The sequence below is a fragment of the Chiloscyllium plagiosum genome, unplaced genomic scaffold (assembly GCF_037043375.1).
Source record: "Chiloscyllium plagiosum isolate Xiang-an unplaced genomic scaffold, Cpla_swu_hap1 HiC_scaffold_36, whole genome shotgun sequence".
Lineage (NCBI taxonomy): Eukaryota > Metazoa > Chordata > Chondrichthyes > Orectolobiformes > Hemiscylliidae > Chiloscyllium > Chiloscyllium plagiosum.
Window position 1 is genome coordinate 47164019 of NW_028270174.1, and position 16644 is coordinate 47180662.

At 43.8% G+C, this 16644-nt stretch overlaps 1 long non-coding RNA gene across 1 annotated transcript in view; it reads left to right on the forward strand.

The window, feature by feature from the left end:
• LOC148139940 (uncharacterized) overlaps positions 1-16644 on the forward strand; it is a 101452-nt gene that overhangs the window by 8638 nt on the left and 76170 nt on the right. Inside the window, exon 2 of the long non-coding RNA XR_015753243.1 lies at positions 6450-6587. This is a non-coding gene — a long non-coding RNA (uncharacterized LOC148139940). The remainder of the gene's footprint in view (positions 1-6449; positions 6588-16644) is intronic.

Below are 16644 nucleotides of genomic sequence, written 5' to 3' on the forward strand. Positions count from 1 at the left end.
ATGAGACACGAGGGGCAACTTTTTCATACAGAGGCTGGTGTGTGTATGGAATGAGCTGCCAGAGGGAGTGGTGGAGGCTGGTTCAATTGCAACATTTAAGAGACATTTGGATGGGTATATAAATAGGAAGGGTTTGGAGGGATATGGGCCGGGTGCTGGCAGGTGGGACTAGGTTGGGTTGGGATATCTGGTCGGCATGGACAGGTTGGACCAAAGGGTCTGTTCCTGTGCTGTACATCTCTATGACTCTATGTCTCTAATAAATTTGTCTGGCATTATTTCTGATTCAGGAAGCCATCCTGACTGCTTGATTATATTATGCACTTCTAAATGCTCTATTATCACATCCTTTGTAATATGCTCTGACATTTTCTGAAGACAAATATATGGCAATCTGAAGAATAGCTACCTGTTCCTTTTTGTATCCTCTTTTTGAATAACTCTGTACTTTTCCAGTTCCCTCTGACTTTCCCAGAAGCTTAGGTTTCCTGAAAAATTCCTACCAGTGTGTCCACGATCTCTGCAGTTATGACATTTAATATCCTATGATGCGTGCCATTGCATCCAGTGAAGACTTATTAGTCTTTAGTCCCATTAGCTTGTCTAGTACAATTTATTCTAGCAACAATTATTGTTTATATATACTCACCCCTTTTGCCTCTCAATTGTTTAGCATTTGTTGAACAATAGCAGTGTCTTTTACTTTGAAAACTGTTGAAAAGTGCCTATGAAACTTACCTGCCATTTCCAGTTCCACACTTTTACTTCCCCAGCGTCATTCTCGAATGGTATATAAAATGCATGGAAAATGCTTTATTGTATCCTGGGAATGTTTTGCAAGTATTTAACATGGAAGTGAAATTAATTCTGTTACATAAATAACCCCAAAGCATTTTAGATTCTGCAAGTCCCATTATCAAGATTAGATTAGATTACAGTGTGGAAACAGGCCCTTCGGCCCAACAAGTCCACACCGACCCGCCGAAGCGAAACCCACCCATACACTTACCCCTTACCTAACACTACGGGCAATTTAGTATGGCCAATTCACCTGACCCTGAACATCTTTGGACTGTGGGAGGAAACCGGAGCACCCGGAGGAAACCCACGCAGACACGGGGAGAACGTGCAAACTCCACACAGTCAGTCGCCTGAGGCGGGAATTGAACCCAGGTCTCTGGCGCTATGAGGCAGCAGTGCTAACCACTGTGCCACCATGCCACCCACTAAAATGCTTTGGGGTTATTTATGTAACAGAATTAATTTCACTTCCATGTTAAATACTTGCAAAACATTCCCAGGATACAATAAAGCATTTTCCATGCATGTTATATACCATTCGAGAATGACGCTGGGGAAGTAAAAGTGTGGAACCGGAATATCAAAATATTAAAGAATGTCCAATTTATGTTTTTAGTTGAATTGGTTATAGTCCAACTGGTTTTGGAGCACTCCTTCTTCCAGTTGAAGTCATCTGATAAAGGAGCAGTGCTCCAAAAGCTTGTGATTTCAAATAAACCTGCTAGACTATAAATCGGTGTCATGTGACTTCTGACTTTGTCCAACACAGCACCTCCACATCTTAGTTGAATTGCTCATGTGAAAAATAGCAGTCTAGGCACCATGTGAACTTCTACTCTGCTTTGATTTTTAACACTCCTCTGGATTTCAGGAGCATATAGCATAGTCTTCAATCTAATAAGATATCTAAAACACAGCAACTCTGTCATTCCCTCAGCCAGGATCTCATTTCTAGGATAATGACTGTATGTAATTTCAGGGAGATGTCAATGAGGACACCATTCAGGTAATATTTCCAAGTGGGTTCACAGCTGAGTGATTGTCTTGGTGTATTTATTTTTAGTTCACACTAATGAACATATATATTAAAAATGACGAGAGAACATTTTTCATGTTGGTTTTCACAATTGCTCCAAAAATAGCATTGGAAGTCTTTCTGTTCTGTATCTGATGTGATGTGAAAATTAAAGCTGCAATAAATCTACAAGCAAATATTAATTTCCAGTTAACCTCAAAAGTCTATGATTATTCTTTGTCTGGATTTGTGACTTTAGAATATCAATCGGCCTGCTTCCAGACAGTATATTACAGAAGAAAACCTCCTAGAGATATTGCAGGCTTGAGACTTAAATGCCTGGATTGCTTCACATTTTCAGTGAGCCTATCTAATATTTTTGCACCTCCATATCTACGTCTAAAAATTCAAAAGGACCAGAGGGAGCTTGACCCATTGTGAAGTGGTTCTGAGACCTCTCCAAAGGTGGACTGACTTCTTCAAATTACTGCAGCTACTTTAGACCTTTTGCTCAAATGTCTAAATCCCCAAAGTCAGTTTTTTTCACCCTCCACCAACTAATGTGGACCTGTTTTAAGGCATCTGTACTTTTAGACGTGTTGCTGCCTCTGTCAAATATGTATGTGAAAACAATAACTCGTCTCTGTTTACAGCCCCAACTCCAATGAAAATTGTGAATGATTGGTTCAAGGATGCCAGATCTGGCATGGGACTCCAGCACCATTTTTTTTAAGATTAATGAAAATATGGGTATACCCATGACGGCCTTGGCTCGAATCTAGTACATTTAGCTCTAGATCAGTCCTTGTAATCTCACTGAGATTGCTGTACTCTCACTTTGACAGGTAAATGTTCATCAGAACTCTGAGAAAATACTCTTGCACCTCAGGCGGAAATAAAAGATCCCATTGAATTATTGAACAACAGGTAAGGTGTTCTCAATGTGGCCTGGTCAATATGTGTCCTTCAAACAATAGTGGTAAAGAAACCAACTGTTCATTATCTAATTTCTTGATGCGGGGCCCTGCTGTATGCAAAATTCATTGCTATGTTGCACTGAATTCAACATCTACTGGAGTCAATTAGTTGAAAATTATTTGGAGGTTGTGACAGACATTCCCAGTATATTTCTGAATTCAAGCCTAAAAGAATAAGGCAGAGGCTGGGTAGCTCTTATTCTCTCAAACCCTCTTCTGAAGTGGAATACTTGCAATTAACTCTGGGTGGGTGTAGCTACAAGAATTTAACGCATTCCAGGGCAGAGTAGTTCGATTGATCTGATCCTCTGCCATTGGACTCGGTTTTTACCTTCACTACCACTGGTGCACTGTATCTGGAGTATGTATAAGATGCACTGCAGCAACTCTGTGGAATCTTGCAGGGACCTGAGCAATGTGAGCAATGATAGGATTTACTATAGAGTTGGACAAAAAGTCCAGCTGACTTATCTTGTCATCAGGATCAAGTCGCTACATCTTCCATATTGCTGAGTAATAAGACAGGCTTATTGCGAAAGCATAACAACTTGCCAACTAATGGGAATTGTTAAATGTCTGGCTAACGAGCCAATTCACTTCATTTATATTGAATTTTCTATCTTGCTGAATGCACCATCAAGCTAGAAGTCAAGGCAGTATCTGTGAGTTTAGCTAACCACTAGCTTCAAGAAGCTTCTATTTCATTCAGCACCAAACAACATCTCTAGGCATGATTCATGGGCACCAGCTGCTTGCACCCTTTGTCCATAGACATTGGCATCTGGCAATTGCCAAACCTTCAAAACCATCAGGGCATCTTTCCAGTCCACTTTTGGGCACAGATTTGAAGGGCACACTGAACTACCAAATAAAGGCAATAGCAGGGACACTCTGCACACACAGACATGTACCCATCCAATATATTAGATCAGGCTGCATCTCAGGACATCTCACTTGCTGTCTTTGTGTTTGCTGACTTTTTGTCTATCTACATACTCGTAGCATCTCTGCCTTGTCTACCATGCCTTACCAGTTAGAAGAATGTCACTTCAGCCAGAGCTAAAGGCTATTTCTATTGCCATTATTGACAAGCTATTTTGCAGAGACACACAAACTGGCTACTTGTCTGTGTGAATCTGTCCAGGGGTGAGGGAGAACATCTTGATAGTGGCACACTGAGACATTGGTCTCACATCTATAGCATGACACTAATAACTGGCTGTGCACTCAATGTCCATCCTGTCTGTCCCCTCCAATACTTGGAAGTTCAGTCTAAGAAGAATTAACTTGCCTCGAGCAAGAAGATCCTCAACATATCTGGCCTACCCAAACAAAACACTACTGGCATCACCCAAGCAAACCTCTTAGGCGATGGCCTCTGATATAGAGAAGGTTCCCTCCACCCAATCTGCAGAAAAGAGTGGTCCAGTATGGCCCATTGGAAGGTGAAGAGGGTAAAACTGCATTGACAGCACATGAGGACAATGATTGACAGTTAAGTATCTAGTTTGATTGATTCATTAACGGCTGTTTTTCAAGATTAATGTAGTTGTACCTGTGTGTGTAGGACATGGCTGCATCATTGCTTCCTGTGGCATCACACCTTGGGAAGTAATGAGGTGCAATAGTTCAAGATCTACCATGAATGTTAATTACATCAAATGGGAGCAGGGAGAGAAACATATGGACATAGCATCGGCTTACGTCGACACCTCAGATCACCCCCCCGCCCCGCTCCCCTCAACACTGTCTGCTTGCACAGAAATGTATATATCAGGCAGTTTCTCAGCAGTGACTGTGCTAGTGAGGTTCTAACAAACAGAGAGATTCAATGCTGTAGGAGATTCACTGTGCATACCTATGTCACTAACATATTATGCATTCAACCCCACTGTTCTTACCTTATGAATGCCCAGTGACTGGGTGCAGATGTAATCACCTAGCTCACACATTAACTCATTTACCTGCTTAGTGAAAGTGCATTCATGGCTATGCTCCTCAACATTCTCTTAAATATTCTCCTGAACATTATGCACTTTTCCTGTCCTTCACGATGGAAATGACCATGAGTGGTTTGCTCCCACTGGTTTTCCACTTTAGTCTTAGTGCGTCACTGAGTCACCCAACTCACTCTCTCCTGCCCATGCCTATTTTGTGAACGCCAAAGGCTTCGCACTTTTTGAGATCACCAGCGAAGCCATGTACATGTACAGACACCTGTCTACCTGCACCCTACAACCACCCTGTCCTTTCTCCTTACTTTCTATAAACTGGGGTTATGAGAATGGCATGACTCACTTCTCGACTTAACCTACCCGTGCTGGGCCAAATCCCTAGCTGCACTAGTCCTGACTACAGCAAATATCTCCCCTAGACTGCCCCCCACGTAGACAACAAACAGACTGTGGCCTGCTCCCTGAAGCACAGAGGTACGGTTGACCCTAATGGATGGGTGTAGGACCATTCGGCGCAGCCACTTTGGTGCGAGCAATTCGGCCCGGCCGGTTTGGCGCAGCCCATTTAGGCGCAGATCTGTTTCAGCGCAGCTCATATTTATTCCTTTTCAGGCTTGGTTAAAAGCATTAATGAAAGCAATAAAAAGAAAAATAATGTTTATCCTCATTAGTAAAAATGTTTAAAAGAAAATAAAAATAAAAAAAAACTTCCATCTACAGTTTCAGCAGCTCACACTTTTATCTTTGAAATGACAGTATTTCTTTCCACCTTAGATGCCGAAGCTGCATGCAAATGTTCATTAATTTGTTTCACTAGGTCACTATTTATAATGTGAATTTGAGTTTTGCAAATGTCCTTCCTCTCACATCTCCAAAACTTTGTTATCTTATCAGCAGCATATCTATCAAATACGTGTTGTATGAGCACTTTTCCTTTCCACCTTTTGACAACAAAATTGTTGATGGCATTTTAATGGGTTATATTTTATTTTAATAATAACTACAATGTACTGAATAACTACACAACAGCGACAAAATGGGTCTGCGCCAAAATGAGCTGCGCCGAATGGTCCCACTCTGCTAATGGACACCTGATGACAGCTGAAACCTGGGAAGAGGCTGTCTTTCACTGACTGCAGGAGACTCCATCGACTAACGGATGCCCCCATGGATCCCACTGCTGATTACGGCCCTCAGACATGTTGCACTGTTTGCTGCAAGTGCAGTGAGTTTGGTATGAATGCTGTTGCCACATGGTACAGCGATCAGACTGATATATGTGCCCTTGACTGAGAACTGCTGCAAAGCAGCTTCCTGGTTGTCTGACTGCACCAATTGGCACTGCACGGTACAGTAGGCATGCTGGTTGACACCAAGTGGATGTGAGTTGAGATTTCAAGGGGGCAGCCCTGGGTGGGCAGCCTGATAATGAGACAAGTTGGGCTATCAGGTTAACAAGTGGTAATTGCCATTGCCATTGCCAGGTGAGAATCTCACCTCCACAAGTGAGTGCTAAGAGGCCAAGTGATGAACCCAGAAATGCAACCTGATCCAGTCAATAAGCTGGGTTCCCTCTCCCTGCCTGCGAAAGTGTCACATATCGCCCCAATAGGCACTCACCTGTCTTCAGCCTATCTGGCTGCTCATGGCATTCCTGCCTTGCTGTGACTTACCTTTATTTTGTGTGCTTTGCTCCCTCAGCCAGTGATACCAGGCAGACAGTACTGTTGTGAATGTGGACTGCATGTGGCCTTTCATTGTGGAGTGTGTCATGAGAGATTGGTGCCTGATGTCCAACACGAAGATTCTTTGGAGCAAGCAGCAAGTTGAAGTCACCAGGTACCAGCTCTGATTTCCATGTCGAGAATTCTCAATACCTAGATTGTTTGGTATATTTTCAAGGTAGTAAATTGCATATTAAAGAGGTGAGATGTGACTTAGCATTCAGTAATCCTCTTAATTGGGAAGTTGTCGCTGCCAAGTGAAAACTCACCTCACCAAATGTATAAAAGAAGCAGTGAGTTGTTCCTTATGTTTGGATAGACCTTGCCAGACCTCTCACATAACTCTGCTGCAAATCCTGCCACAGCAATGTTACTCAGACACCTATTAGGTTCTGCCCATGTGTTCTCAGGCTAACTGATTTTAAAACACTGGATGGAGGAGAGAGTCCCAGAGAGATAGGCCGGGATTGCAGCAACTGTGGCCAGCAGAGGATAAAAAACTGTTTCTTCTCAAAACCACCGAACTCATGGAGATTTAAAGGCACATCAGGTTTGTCCAGGCATGGCCAGAGGAAGGAATCATTGTGGAGTGAGCCATGATGTTTCAGGTTAGTTGAGGACTGAAAATCTAAGTAAAAGACCATTGACAGTCAACGGATATTACTGCTCACCAAAACTTTGAGATACAAATCTTTAGAAGTTTGGAGTAACTTTGATGTGCCTCTTCAAAATAATGCAAGTCTGTAAAGAACAGGCTATATTGTTTGAGTGCAGCATAGGATTTCAAGAATATTAAAACACTAATAAGTTATGTTCTTTCGTAGCTTAATTACTATTAGCCCACTAAGTCATAGTTTATGTTAATTTTAGTTTGATAGTGTAAAACTTTCAAATCTTGAAATCTTTTTGTAAGATTCTTTTATGCTGGTCACTGAGAATTCAAATCTTTTTTAAAAAGTTATCAGTGATCGGAACATTATTGAAACAGAAGCTTCAGAGTTGCTGCAGTGCATCTAAATTGGGTCTGCAACTGCAAATTGGACTTGTTACATCAGGCCCAAATTTATCATTTATTTCTGAGGGACAATGTCACCTGAAAAATGTATGTTTGGCCTCACATATTTCAGAGTTAAAGATGTCTCGTGAGGCTGGCTACCCAGATGAGTTTCCAACCTGGTAAATGTAAACAGCAACAGCTTCACCAGACTCTGCAGTTTCACAATATAAATATACAATCAATACTGACTGTTCTGAGGAAGGTAACAGATGTTGATAACTGTAGATAATGTGCAAGGCAGGATAATCCTGATAAAAATGTCGATTGTCTTATTAAAATATTTCATGATGTATGGTGAACCAAGAAATAATGCAAATCACTGATGTATTTTATGGAGTTACAATTCTTCATGTCAATAATTTTAGTGTAAAAATTAGATTAGATTCCCTACAGTGTGGAAACAGGCCCTTCGGCCCAACAACTCCACACCGACGAGTAACCCACTCAGACCCATTTCCCTCTGACTAATGCATCTAACACTACGGGCAATTTAGCATGGCCAATTCACCTAACCTGCACATTTTTGGACTGTGGGAGGAAACCAGAGCACCCGGAGGAAACCCACGCAGACACGGGGAGAACGTGCAAACTCCACACAGACAGTTGACAGAGGCTAGAGTCGCACCCGGAACCCTGGCACTGTGAGGCAGCAGTGCTAACCACTGAGCCACCAAGCCACCATGAAATTGGTTGGATGGCAAAATGGAAAACCATATTCTGTATTCACATCACTGTTTTACTAAAATTAACCAAAGGATGATTGCCATCCATTCTATTCCTCAAGGGAATGTGTTTAATGTTGAAACAACAAAAAAAGCAAAGTGCTATGTGATATTGATTTTGGCAATAAAAATATTCAGGATTTTCAAATTTTCTGCTTGATGGATTCAGTAAGATTCATTGTCCAATTCACTGTCTGTGATTGAATTTGGAATTATCCTTTAAACCAGTAGTAAAAGTTTAAATTTATACCACACCTAAGTAGCTTGTAAAGTATTTAACTTTACAAATGGATTTCTGTTGAACAAACCTGATTGTTATGAACTAATATGACGCTGCTGTGGACATGTCTGCAAGCTGCTGAATAGAGCCACACTAATAACAGTGCACAAATCCATTCTTATTTTTATGTTTACATTTGGAGATATGTAGTTCAGGCTATATTTTCCATGACAAAGGCCCTGGATCTGTTGGTGTTTTTCTGGCTTCTTTATGCAAATTCACCAATCACATGCGCAGGATTGATACACTAAAAGTAGATTATTTACATCTAGGTGACAATATTTAGATGGGAGAAAGTGAGGACTGCAGATGCTGGAGACCAGAGTTGAAAAGTGTGGTGCTGGCCAGGCAGCATCCGAGGAGCAGGAGAATCGACATTTCGAGCATAAGCCCTTCTTCAGGAATGAGGCTGGTGTGCCAAGCAGGCTGAGATAAAAGGTAGGTGGGGGCGGGGGGAATTTGGGGGAGGGGCGCTGGGAATACGATAGGTGAAGGAGGTGAGGGTGATAGGCCGGAGAGGGGGTGGGGGCGGAGAGGTCGGGAAGAAGATTGCAGGTCAAGGGGGGGGTGCTGAGTCCGGGCGTTGGGACTGAGATAAGGTGGGGGGAGGGGAAATGAGGAAGCTGGAGAAATCTACATTCATCCCGTGTGGTTGGAGGATTCCTAGGCGGAAGATGAGGCGCTCTTCCTCCAGGTGTCGTGTGACCAGGGTCTGGCGATGGAGGAGGCCAAGGACCTGCATATCCTTGGCGGAGTGGGAGGGGGAGTTAAAGTGTTCAGCCACGGGGCTGTTGGGTTGGTTGGTGCGGGTGTCCCAGAGGTGTTCCCTGAAACATTCTGCAAGTAGGTGGCCTGTCTCCCCAATGTAGAGGAGGTCACATCAGTTGCAGCGGATACTGTAAATGATGTGTGTGGAGGTGCAGGTGAATTTGCGATGGATATGGAAGGATCCATTGGGGCCTTGGAGGGACGTGAGGGAGGAGGTATGTGCGCAAGTTTCTTTGATGTTCGAAATGGCTAGGAAAAAAACGTTTGTTCAGTGTATGAATTCTTCTGAGGATGAAGAACAGCAAAGGTCCTTTTCAGGTCTGGGAGAGTACTACAAACCGACCGACTCCCACAGCTACCTAGATTACACCTCCTCCCACCCCTGCCCCCTGTAAAAACTCCATCCCATATTCCCAATTCCTTCGCCTCCGCCGCACCTGCTCCCAGGAAGACCAATTCCAATACCGAACAACCCAGATGACCTCCTTCTTCAAAGACCACAATTTCCCCTCAGACGTGGTCGATGATACTCTCCACCGCATCTCCTCCACTTCCTGCACCTCTGCCCTTGAGCCCCGCCCCTCCAATCGCCACCAGGACAGAACCCCACTGGTCCTCACCTATCACCCCACCAACCTCCATATACATCGTATCATCCGTCGTCATTTCCGCCACCTCCAAACGGACCCCACCACCAGGGATATATTTCCCTCCCCACCCCTATCAGCGTTCCGGAGAGACCACTCCCTCCGCGACTCCTTCATCAGGTCCACACCCCCCACCAACCCAACCTCCACTCCCGGCATCTTCCCCTGCAACCAGAAGAAGTGCAAAACTTGCGCCCACACCTCCCCCCTCACCTCCCTCCAAGGCCCCAATGGATCCTTCCATATCTGCCACAAATTCACCTGCACCTCCACTCACATCATTTACAGTATCCGCTGCACCCGATGTGGTCTCCTCTACATTGGGGAGACAGGCCGTCTATTTGCAGAATGTTTCAGGGTACACCTCTGGGACACCCGCACCAACCAACCCAACCGCCCCGTGGCTGAACACTTTAACTCCCTCTCCCACTCCACCAAGGACATGCAGGTCCTTGGCCTCCTCCATCGCCAGACCATGGCAACATCTTCCGCCTAGGAACCCTCCAACCACACGGGATGAATGTAGATTTCTCCAGCTTCCTCATTTCCCCTCCCCCCACCTTATCTCAGTCCCAACCCCCAGATTCAGCACCGCCTTCTTGACCTGCAATCTTCTTCCCGACCTCTCTGCCACCACCTCCTCTCCAGCCTATCACCCTCACCCTCACCTCCTTCCACCTATCGTATTCCCAGTGCCCCTCCCCCAAATTCCTCCCCCCCACCTTTTATCTCAGCTCGCTTGGCACACCAGCCTCATTCCTGAAGAAGGGCTTATGCCCGAAACGTCGATTCTCCTGTTCCTCGGATGCTGCCTGACCTGCTGTGTTTTTCCAGCACCACACTTTTCAACGACAATATTTAGATGCATTTTACAGGATAGCTCAATAAACACATCCACCACAAGGACTGAGCGACCACCATTATACTCAGCAATAACTACAAGTCGAGCTGCATGAACTGAAAGCTGGTCATATGCTGTTTTTATCCTGGTTGCTATAGGAAATATATTGTGAAATCTGAAAGGGTTCAGAAAAGATTTCCAAGGATGTTGCCAGGATTGGAGGCTTTGAGCCATAGGAGAACCTGAACAGACTGGGGCTATTTTCCCTGGAGCATTGGAGGCTGAGGAGTGACCTTATAGAGGTTGATAAAATCATGACAGGCATGGATAGGGTGAATAGCCAAGGTCTTTTTCTTGTGGAGTCCAAAACTAGAGGGGATAGGTTTAAGGTGAGATGGGAAAGATTTAAAAGTTACTTAAGGGACAACCTTTTCATGCAGAGGGTGATGGATATATGGAATGAGCTGCCAGGGGAAGTGGTAGAGGCTGGTAGAATTATAGCATCTAAAAGGAATCTGGATAGGCAAATAAATAGGAAGGGTTTGGAGAGATATGGGCCAAATGATGACAAATGAGACTAGATTAATGTAGAATATCTGTTCAGCTTGGATGAGTTAGACTGAACATCATTTGCACATTCTCTTGAAGTGGTATTACAACATTGTCAGCACACTATGACAAAATCAAAGAATCATAGAATCCCTACAGTGTGGAAACAGGCCATTTGGCCCATCAAGTCCACACTGACCCTCCAAAGAGTATCCCACCAAGACCCATTCCCCTACCTATTACTTTAACATTTTCTCTAGACTATTGCAACTAGCCTAAACATCCCTGAACACTACAGGCAACTTAGCATGGCCAATTCACGTAACAAAAGCTCACAAAGTCACAGCAACCTCACCAAATATATTTTGATGGAAATAATTTTATACCATAATTGTTACCATAATAAACAGCTACATTTATTATCCACTGGTCAATTAAGTGGGTGATTTCCCTGCCAAATCTGTGATTCTACTAAATTATTCTTGACAACGTTATTGATCAATCTTTAATGTGTTTATAGGAAATGTTTTTGCCTACTTCATGATCTGCTTGAAATAGATGTATAAATATTTATACAAAATACAGGGGACAGAAAAGTGACAATTGCTAAAATTACTGTCAGCAATTTCTAGGCTGAGTATATAACTGTACAATGAAAAATTAAAGTCAAGTAATGTCTATTTTTACTTATGATGGGTCACGTGATTTTCTCTGTTGTCATTGATCCAGGTTATTGAGATTAATAAATTAAGGGGAGAGGTCTTGTATTTTAGTGGATATTATCCCTAAGCCAGAAGTTCAACTCTGGAGATTGGCATTTGAAGGCCAAGGAAAGTTCTTTTGTAACATGACAAAGAAGGTGCTTAGAGTCATACAGCATGGAAACAGACCCATTGGTCTATGCTGAGATATGATTAGATTAGATTCCCTATAGTGTGGGAACAGATCCTTCGGCCCAACAAGTCCACACCGACCTCTGAAGAGTAACCCACCCCGATACATTTCCCTCTGCTAATGCACCTAACACTATGGGCAATTTAGCATGGCCAATTCACCAGACCTGAACATCTTTGGATTGTGGGAGGAAACCAGAGCACCCGGAGGAAGCCCACACAGACACGGGGGGAATGTGCAAATTCCACACAGAGAGTCGCCCAAGGCTGGAATTGAACCTGGATCCCTGGCACTGTGAGGCAGCATTGTTAGCCACTGAGCCACCGTGCCGCCACTAAATTAATCTAACCCCATTTGTCAACATTTGGCCCATATCCCTCTAAACCCTTCCAATTCATATACCTACCCAGATGCCTTTTAAATGTTGTAACTATACCAGCCTCTACCATTTCCTCTGGCAGCTCATCCAATACTCGCACCACCCTCTGCGTGAAAAAGTTGCCCCTTAGGTTCCTTTTAAATCTTTGCCCTCCAGCTTTGTATTCCTCTATCCTTGGGAAAAGACCTTGGCTATTCAACCTATCCATGCATCTCATGATTTTATAAACCTCTATAAGGTTTATAACCTCCGATGCTGCAGGGAAAATAGCCCCGGCCTATTCAGCCTCTCCCTTTAGCTCAAATCCTCCAACTGTGGAAATGTTCTTGTGAATCTTTTCTGAACACTTTCAAGTTCCACAACACCTTTCCTATTGCAGGGAGACCAGCATTGGGTACAACATGACCGCCCAACTCCTGTACTCAAAGCATTGACAAGTAAAGGCAAACATACCAAATGCCTTCTTCACTATCCTGTCTACCTGGACTCCACCTTTTCCTTTGAAGCATGGATATCATGTTATGGAAAAAAATATTGGAGCCTCAATCACCACTATATGTAGCTTCAGGCCACAACATCCATGTGGGAGAGTATGTTGCCAGAACAATGTTTTTTTTATTTCAAAAATAAACTTTATTCATAAAATTATTTGGATCTCTTTACAATTGGTCATGCCATTCTTGTGCACACATTACATTGCTTTACTTACAAACATTGAAATTTATTTTTCCTATATACAAGTCTGTACATTTACTATCCAGCTCTTCTGCTGAGGCATCTGCGGAGCCCAGATGACTGGGTGGGCCCCCTGTTCTTCTTAGGCAGGCAGACGTTACACGGTGGTCTTTCCCCACTGCACCTTGGCGGCAGCTGCCCCAAGCTTCAGCGCGTCCCTCAACACGTAGTCCTGGACCTTAGAATGTGCCAGTCTGCAACACTCAGTCGGGGTCAACTCCTTCAGCTGGAAGATCAACAGGTTTCAGACCGCCCAGAGAGCGTCCTTCACTGAGGTGATGATCCTCCAGGCACAGTTGATGTTCTCGGTGGCCGGGGAACAGGCCGTAGAGCACGGAGTCCCGCGTCACGGCAGTGCTCGGGACGAACCTCGACAAACACCACTGCATTCCCCTCCAGACTTCCTCTGCGTAGGCACATTCCAGAAGGAGGTGTGTGACAGTCTCGTTCCCCCCGCAGCCGCTTCGAGGGCAGAATGCGGTGCGGCAAAGAGTCCGGGCGTGCATAAAGGATCTCACAGGCAGAGCCCTTCTCACCACCAGCCAAGCCATGTCTTGGTGCTTGTTGGAGCGTTCTGACGATGAGTCATTCTGCCAAATGACTTTGACAGTCTGCTCAGGGAACCGCTCGATAGGTTCCGCCCCCCCCTCCTTTTCCCGAAGGGTCTCAATGACACTACGTGCTGACCACTTCCTGATGGACTTGTGGTCAAAGGTGTTTTTCTTCATAAACTTCATTGCCAGAACAATGTAGACTACTTGGGGTAACTGGTTGACTCAGTTCCCTGGACAGCTAGCATGGATCAAATTGGTGCAAACAACATGGAATTCAATCCTTATTCTGATTGTAGTGGATTTGGGGCAAAAACAGAAATTGATGGAAAGCTCAGCAGGTCTGGCAGCATCTGTGAAATCAGAGTTCCCGTTTCAGGTCTGGTGACCCTTTCTCAGAACAGATGGTAGCTAGGAAAATGTTGGTTTTTATGGAGAAGATAGGGTGGAGGGAGAGTGTAAGGAGTAAATGATAGTGGAGATAGAGCTCAAAGAGAGAATGGTTGGACAGACAAGGAGTAGATAATGATCTGGCTTGGAAGGAGAATAGCTGTTAATGGAGACTGTTAGTAGTTCACAATGGGAATTTGGGACCTGTCTCCCTGCAGATGATCGACGTTGTAGCTCCTTAGGCTGACCTGCTCCAGCTAGAGAGCTCAGTCAGAAAATGAGCATATTCATATATCAGAGAAAACATTAATGTATTTGGAAAATGACCATTCCAAAATGTTGGAAACAAACAAATAAATTCCTCAAAGTTTTCAAAATTTACTGAAGCTTTGGGAATGCAAAAAGCCATTTATCCTTGCTTTTCTGTGGTCATCCAGCAAAATTACAGCGACAAGCTAAGAGAACCTCAAGGAATTTCAAGATCAAGGTATCCAAAATCTATATTTTCTTGGAAGACTTTGATGTTAGACTCTTCTTAAAAAAGGGCAAGCTCGATCTAAAGTATATTGTTTTTCAGAAGCCCACACAACACTAAAGCTGATATATATATGAAAGTACATTTCCTTGGAAAATGCAGGAATTTACACAGGAAATTAATATGTTAAAAAAATGGATGAATAGGCCCATTCAGGTCAAGCGATTAAACCTTCAGAAATACATTAAATCGCATACAAGTATTTCTGGTATACTGTGGGTTTCATCAACGCAAATTGGCTAAAGTATGATTGACAAATTGTGGCCATTAGGCGAAAGTGAGGACTGCGGATGCTGGAGATCAGAGTCAAGATTAGAGTGGTGCTGGAAAAGCACAGCAGGTCAGGCAGCATCCAAGGAGCAGGAAAATCAACATTTTGGGCAAAAGCCCTCATCAGGCTCATTCCCGATGAAGGGCTTTTGCCTGAACTGTCAATTTTCCTGCTCTTCGGATGCTGCCTGACCTGCCGTGCTTATCCAGCACCACTCTAATCTTGAAATTGTGGCCATTGTTTGGATAATGCAAACTTTCGACTGTACCGGTATAGCAATTTTCTGTAGCATGATTTTCTGTCGTGTGAGGTTTCACAAGAAGGCATCTAACACGTTTTACCAAAAATACCTATATTACACATTTAAGTTCCATACTCTCTGCCCTTTATCTGCAGCCCTGGAAATTCTTTTCTGTCCACATGCTTAGCTAGTTCACCATTTAAATCTCCATGATTGAATCTGTTCCCAGTGCACACTCAGACAGGACATTCCAGATCTCACTATGTAATAAAGATTTCCCTTACGACACCTCTGGTTCATTTGCTAATCACCTTAAATTGATATTAGAGTCATAGAGTCATACAACATGAAAACAAATTCTTCAGTCCAATTGGTCCGTGCTGACCTTTGAGGGGTGACCTTATAGAAGTTCATAGAATCATGAGGGGCATAGATAAGGTGAATTAGATTAGATTAGATTACGTTACAGTGTAGAAACAGGCCCTTCGGCCCAACAAGTCCACGCCAACCCGCCGAAGCGCAACCCACCCATAATAGCAAAGGACTTTTCCCTAGAGTGGAGGAGTTCAAACTAAGGGACATATTTTTAAGGTGAAAGGAGAAAGATTTAAAAAAGATATGAAGGACAACATTTTTACACCGAGGTTAGTATGTGGAATGAACTGCCAGAGGAAGAGGGGATGCAGCTACACTTACAAAGTTTAAAAGACATTTGGATAAGTACGTGAATAAGAGAAGTTTTGGGGATATGGGCCAAATGCAGGCAAATGTTCTCTGATTCTTGGGAATAGTTACTGCTCATCCACTCTATCCCATTCTCCCAATTCCTCCATCTCTGTCACATGTGCTCTGATGAGGAGACATTCCACTCCCAAGCATCCCAGATATCCTCCTATTCCAAACAATGCATTTTTCCTCCCGGTGTCATCCAGACAACCTTCCAATGCACCTCCTCCATTCCCCACTCCAATACTCTAAACACTGTCCCTTCAAACATGATAATGTCCTCTCTTTCCATGCCACCAGCCTTCACATACAACATATCATCTTCAAACAGTTCTGCCAACTCCAATAAGACCCAACTATACCTTACCCTCCCCAGCCCTCCATGCTTTCTGCAAGGACCATTCCCTTCACCACTCCCTGGTTCGTGCAACATGCCCCGCCAACTCCTCCAACCTCCCCCCCACTCCCAGTATCTACCCTCACCTCCATCCAGGGCCCCAAACAATCCTTCCAGGTGAGACAGAGGTTCACCTGCATTTCTTACAACCTAATCTACAACATCTGGTGATCCCGATATAGTTTTCTC